The sequence below is a fragment of the Sinocyclocheilus grahami genome, unplaced genomic scaffold (assembly GCF_001515645.1).
Source record: "Sinocyclocheilus grahami isolate Dianchi unplaced genomic scaffold, SAMN03320097.WGS_v1.1 scaffold517.1, whole genome shotgun sequence".
In the NCBI taxonomy this organism is placed as follows: Eukaryota; Metazoa; Chordata; class Actinopteri; order Cypriniformes; family Cyprinidae; genus Sinocyclocheilus; species Sinocyclocheilus grahami.
In genome coordinates, this window is record NW_015505696.1 from 132,040 (window position 1) to 138,973 (window position 6,934).

At 39.7% G+C, this 6,934-nt stretch overlaps 1 long non-coding RNA gene across 1 annotated transcript in view; it reads right to left on the minus strand.

The window, feature by feature from the left end:
• Window positions 1–6,446: 6,446 nt before the first annotated feature.
• Window positions 6,447–6,934, minus strand: part of LOC107554875 (uncharacterized) — a 4,172-nt gene continuing 3,684 nt past the window's right edge. The window contains exon 2 of the long non-coding RNA XR_001605113.1: window positions 6,447–6,477. This is a non-coding gene — a long non-coding RNA (uncharacterized lncRNA). The remainder of the gene's footprint in view (window positions 6,478–6,934) is intronic.

Genomic DNA, 6,934 nt, shown 5'->3' on the forward strand with positions numbered 1-6,934 from the left:
TGAAGCCTCTTGTTAATGTATGCACGCTCCGCCTTGCAAGAAGTCGATTGGAAGATCGCGCCGTGGGACGGACTTATGCCGTCCCAATGCAAGACAGACTCGAGTGCTTGCTCACTCCAACTTGTGCTCACACGCTTACCATCAAAGCAATCGGTCATCTAAAACTCAAACACTTCAGTTGAAACTTCGTGATTGTCAGAGATCTTAAAAGAACTTAAAGTCTTGCAAACTCAGACTTTTCAGCAGAACTGCTCAAGCCTCTGTGTCATCAAGAAACCAACCAATCTCCGGAGGGCTTCCCCAAAGGGACGCCATCCTGACGTCATCTCAGTAACCAATCAGCAACGGAATTCTCTCAAGCAGCCAAACCAGGAAACTCAGCTTTTCAGCTATCAGCCAAAACGCAAGTAAACAAACAAAATCTTATCTCTGCTGAACTGGTGCAGAGCTCATTTTAAGCAGTAAACAAAAGCCAAATCTCTGCTTTGTGATTTTCTCAGGATGCAAGTAAGAAAACTGTAGCGTATATCTTGCTAAAACTGTGGGCTTTCCTCAGAACTCCGTTAACATAATTTTCATTATTCAGAACTGTATGTATGTGTGTGCGTGTATGTGTGTTTTAGCCTAGTTTAATGTAATCTAGAATAGCCAATAAATTTGTGTTTCATTTATAATGAATCATTGTCTGGTGTCGTATAATTTTAAAGTCAAACATTGCCAAGATCACGTTACCTCGCTAGGAGCTTACAAATGATCATAATTGTATTGACCTGTGGCCAAGGAAAATACACATAGTCAGATTGTTAAGATACACAGACATTAACGTCTCGCTGGACGACTGTTGATAAGGTGTAAACTATTCAAATTTGAAATCAGTTCTAATCAGGTTGACTTCGAATTTTCAGATTCGAGTCCTCTCAAATCCTGAATGAATTAATAATAATTAATTCCCTAAGAAAAGTAATCAGACATTACATATGGTGAAGAATGCTGGCAATTTCGACTTAAAAATTAATGACACCAAGATATTATTGTGAATCTTGTCTATTTTTATCCGGAAGAATAGATTGGACAGAGAGAAACAGAGTTTGTGAGTTATTGTACCTGTTATTATAGCATGGCAGAGCGTGTTGAATGAAAGTGAAACTCGAGTTTGTTGTTTAGAATTTAACTGCAGTAAAAACGTTTAAATATTGTCCACCAAGACAAAATAAGTCGCTCTAGAAAAGCGCATGAATAGAGAGAGGCCTTCACAGTTCGATTTGAGGTGTTCCACCACCAAATTCGTCTATGATAAATAAATCTCCCGGCTTGACCATTAACCTAGCTAACTAATGCTCTTGCCATTTAATTCACTAAAACTAGTAAACTTTAAAACGCGGTACTCAGAGAATATCCTAACGCTATTTACTTTTGGGAGAGTTGTGAAATCTTGATCAAGTAAGGATTGTGGTTAAATTCACGTGTGTTTTGTCTATATAAATAGACTAGGTGCAGAGATCCGCCGAGATTTCAATAACATTGAATTAATTGCAGTAAATCTGTACATTAATTTACCTCACTCTAACGAGGTGAGATGGTTTAGCGCTGTAAGAAAAGATAAGAATCTATAGTGCTTTTTGGTTGTGTAGTGCGAGATACGCTGACATCTCCTGCGATGTACTTAAACTGTGTATAACCATAGACTGTGTGTAGCACACGTTAGTTATTGCAGGGTACATTGCCATAGTAACAGCCGTAACCCGGAAGTTACGACAAACCTTTTCTGGGGTAACTTTCAGTCCGCCAGTGCCATTTTTGAGCTGTTTGTAAACAAATAGCCAAGCTTCCTTAGCATTGAAGGCTAGTGGTTAGCACGTAGCATTTTGTGGTCTCAAAGGCAAAATGTGTTGCAGTGTTTGAAGTGGCCGTAACCCGGAAGTTCGAAGAAACCCTTTCCGGAGGTAACTTTCAGTTTACCAGCGCCATTTTTGAGCTGTTTGTAAACAAATAGCCAAGCTTCCTTAGCATTGAAGGCTAGTGGTTAGCACGTAGCATTTTGTGGTCTCAAAGGCAAAATGTGTTGCAGTGTTTGAAGTGACTTGCTCAGTTACATCTGTATCTTTCGCTATTTCATACGGATTTCATCCTATCTCTCTTCCTCACCTCCCTTTGAAAAGAACGTTGACAGATGCAAACTTAATAGACCTTTCCCCTTCAGCGTGTTACTATATCAGTTTAAACTGCTTCCGTCGTGTTGCTATTAACAATTAATCCTGGCCAACCTAGGCCTCCTTACCTTAAATGCCATGTTGGGATTAATTCAGCTATAACCGCTCTTATAATATTAATGACATCAGTAGATATTACAAATTTAAGTAATTATGGATTCTAAATTTTTATTTCACTTCATAATTAATTACAGATTTGGAATTTTCATTTCAAAAGTAATTTCAGTTCCTGCTTTCACATAGCAACAATATTTAATGATTAATTTAATTTTGAGTGGTCTCATAATCTAATAACAACAACACTAGGATAGTTAATCATTAACTATCAATAGGGCTCTGAAATCTTTAATGGCATTTGTAAGTAATTAGGGTACTTACGAATTAATTTAATTAGAATTGCTCTTATGGTTGTAATAACATCAGTAAGTATTAGTAACTTGTTATCCTTAGGGATTCAAAGTTTCTAATTTAATTTCATAATTAATTACATATTTGGAATTTTAATTTCATTTAATAATTAATTACGGGTCCTGTTTCCATATTGCCACAATATTTGCTGATCAGCTCAACTATAATTGCTTTGCTAATTTTAATGACAAACATCATCAAGATTTTAATCCTTAACTGTCAATAATGCTCTGAAATTCTAATTTCATGGTTAGCTCATTAGGGTTTGGGTTATCCTTCTTCAAGATATTGATTGATTAATCGTAATTTTAATTACTCTCATCAATTTTAATGATAACATCATTAAATTTTAACCAGGAAATTCCACTTCTAACTTGAAATTCTAATTTAATTTGCAATTGGCTTTCTTTCCTCTCCCTTTCTGTTATTTAATTAACTCCGCTAAATTTTTATAAGTTTGCCCGTTTGGCTTAAGCCTGTTGGTGGAAAAATCCCAAAAGGAAAATTAGGGTTTTCCTCAGCACTTAGGTTAAAGTTAGTTTTCCTGCTAACACAGCAAAACCAACCCCCTAGGTGTATCAATTTAACAGCGCCACCACCCTGTCATTTTTCCTAACATTTGGGAGCAAAACTTCTCTCTCCTTCTTCTTCTTCTTCTATCTCTCAGCTGTTTCCTTCTGAATTGACTACTGCGGTTTTTTGCCTGTGAAAATCATAAAGCAGAGATTTTTAGCAATAGAACAGGTATTTGTGAAACTTGAGAACGCTGGTTCAAAATTGTCTTCCATTTACCTTCCACTCTCTTGCGAAACCCTACCCAGCTAAGAGGACTGATAGGCATCCGCCAAAATTTGAACACACATCTAGGAACGATCTAATTGGTGGACGGTGTCAATCTTAACAGCTAGAAACCCCAATACTGTCATTTTTATTGTTTTTCCTTCACCCGGAGGAATTTTAATAACAATCACAGTCCTGTGGTTTGTGGTATTAAAAATTTGCCTAAAACGCCTAAAAAAGGCATACCCAAATGTAAGGGAAACAGGTCAATTTAGCTCAAAGGGAATCATTTAAGATTTTAAAGGGAATTTGGACAGAATCACTGTTTTATGGCTGATCACTGAGACGACCAGCGATTCATTGAACTCCGTATAACATCAACTCTGCAATGGATATTAATATCCAAAGTATAGTGAAAACACTATTTATTAGCACAGTAACAAGATCGGCAGTTTAAGACATTAACTTGTAAGCACAAAACACAAGATACTTCTCTTTTCAATATAAATAAGGCTTTATTGGATAAACCTAAGACATATAAACTAATCTAACACATAAACACACACATTCACACAAGTTGCAGAAAGAAAGAAAGTGAGGAAATAATTAGTTTAAGAGGATGAAAATGTGAAATCCCAAGTTTACAGCAATATGTGCAATTGCATAGATCTGAACAACCATCAATCACTTAATTAACCCTCGCATTGAGTTCCTCAATGAGGTTGCTGATTGGCTGGAAGTTCAGTCTTGGGAAGCCAGTGGTTGGGCGTTGGCTGACGACATGGAGTTGTGGCCTGGTTGAAGTTTTATGACGGCACTTAAGGCACGGCGTTAGGCAAAACTTAACTCAGAAGAACACGAAACTCTCAACGGAAAATAAAATAAACTAAAGTAACAAAATAGAAGTAAAGTTTGACGAGACTAGGTGGCGTTTCTCCTCATGGTTTTGGAGGAGCTGGCGTGTAAGCCAGAGCACGCTCAATGAGCGCAAAAGGTGATGACTGAAAAGAAGCTTCAAAAAAGGCAAGAAGGAAGAGAGTTGAAACAAAGAGCGTGATTTGATGGTGTCCTGAGTATTTAAACTGGGCTTTTGGCCACATCCCAAATGGTAAAAGGCAAAAAAGGGCGGAAGAGAGAAGAGAGCGATTTGATGGTGTCCTGAGTATTTAAACTGGGCTTTTGGACACCTCCCAAATAGTGTTTTGACCAATTAGATATCGTCTTTGCTCGGGGTGTTGTATATTTCTCCTCTCAATTCATAAATCAAAATGTTACCTCATCAGGCACATGGTCCGAGTTTTAACACTCTTGCAGGGTATACTTTTGGACATGATTTCTATAACAAGAACTTGTTATATTGTTATATTTCTATAACAATCTCCTTGAAATTGTCAATAAGTGTTCTTTTGTTTAAATGCTGTGAGCTACTCAAAGCTGCTAGTTGGTTCAGGCTTGTGGCGCCAGGATCTGATTTACGAACATCCTGTGTCTTGGGCCTCTGTGGAATTCGGCTCCTCGTGTTTCAACTGTGTATTTGACTAAATCTAAGATTGTCTGATTCGGTCTGATACCCTACACAAAGTAAATTGCATGCTGGTCTTGAACCATTTGGAGTACATATATGGTTTTGGTCTCTTTTGAAAGGTGACACGCTGAGGTGTGTTCCTCAACAGTTAGAATCACTGTAAGAACACACTGAAAAATTAAATTAAAAATCCGCCTACATTTTTTTTTGTAAACAGATGACTGTAGCTGGAAGCTATTAGCTGGAAAATACATTTGGATCACAGAATAAAGTCTTACCAAGCAAACTGTTTCAAATTTGATAACAATACCTTAGATAAGTAGTGTTTTACACATGTTTATCTAAATTTATGTCTAGGCGCTTCCCAAAAAAAGCCACTTGGAGACTCCAAATTACCCTTTGTAACCAACGACACATAAAATGCTGTAATTCTTGAATGCTTTAATGTACAGTCATAATTTTGGGCTCTAATGAAAGCTTACACTTAGACCTATTAAATTTCTTATCCAGAGTCACTGTCAATAATTGCTGACACATAGTAACTGAAGCATAAACACATTATGTAGTGGTTTTTACGATTTTTTTCAGAGGTGCTGTCATCATGACCCTCGGTATATGGCTTTTTGCTGACTGGCTCCCAGACTTCACTCGATTCAATGTCAGATGATTGTCTGTGATATAAAAAAAGCAACACACACAACATAATTTAGCAGGAACACCTCAAACACAAACACATAAAACACACACACACACAGAGAAGAGGTTTGCACTAACTGACTAACTGGTGCCACAACAACAACCTCTCTCTGAACATCAAGAAGACCAAGGAGCTGGTGGTGGATTTCAGGAGACGGACCAGTGAGCACTCCCCCATCACCATCGATGGGACTCCAGTGGAGCGGGTCAGCAGCTTCAAGTTTCTCTGCATTTACATCACCGAGGACCTCACCTGGACTACTCACACACAGTCAGTACTGTGAAAGGCCCACTAGCGTCTCTTCTTCCTCAGGCGACTGAAGAAATTTGGTCTGAGCTCAAAAATCCTCAGACAGTTCTACAGTTGCACTGTGGAGAGCATCCTGACTGGCTGCGTCACCGCCTGGTATGGGAACTGCACCGCTCTCAACCGGAAAGCCCTGCAGAGAATAGTTCAGACAGCCCAGCACATCGTCGGAGGTGAGCTTCCCTCCCTCCAGGACATCTACACCCAGAGATGTGTGAGGAAAGCACGAAGATCATCAGAGACTCCTGCCACCCGAGCCACGAACTCTTCTCACTGCTACCATCAGGCAGAAGATACCGCAGCATCAGTACCCGGACCAGATAGCAAAACGATAATCACACACATCTACACACCAGCACACTGACTCTGACAGCACTGTAGCATGTCTTGCACTGCATAGCATAGAACACATGCACCTCCATCTTCTCTTCTGCACTAACAAACTACTGCACTGAACTTCAGGCCAATTTTATTGTTATACATTGTTTAACAACTAATTAGAACAAAATGTTTGTTTTTTGCGTTCTCTTTGATAGTTTTTTACCTATAACCTATGGCGGCAATTTAATAATAGAGCGCACCACTGATGCTGGCGCGCGGGGTAAATCAATTCCGCGAAAGGAAAACAGATTTACACGCGAGGAAACGGGAGCCCGCGAGCTCATTTCAAACCCTCACGCGCGCGTGACGTCCTCTGCACTCAATACAGCGCGCATGATCATTCTATGGGAAGCGAAACAACCCAAATGTGGGACGAAACGGCGCGGTATTCAAGTGTTCGCGCCGCGCTGACCTGTCATAGGCGCGGCTCAATGGACCGAGCGGCGCGACCGACTCGACAGCGCAGAGAGGACGTGTTTACTAGCGCCACCGAGCTGACAGCGCGGCGCGGATCAGTTACAAAAGCGCAGCGCGAACATTACTCTTCTTCTTCTTCATGTTTTAAGGCAGGTGGAATCCAACGTTAAGGTGCATTACCGCCACCTACTGTGCGAACATTACTCTCCG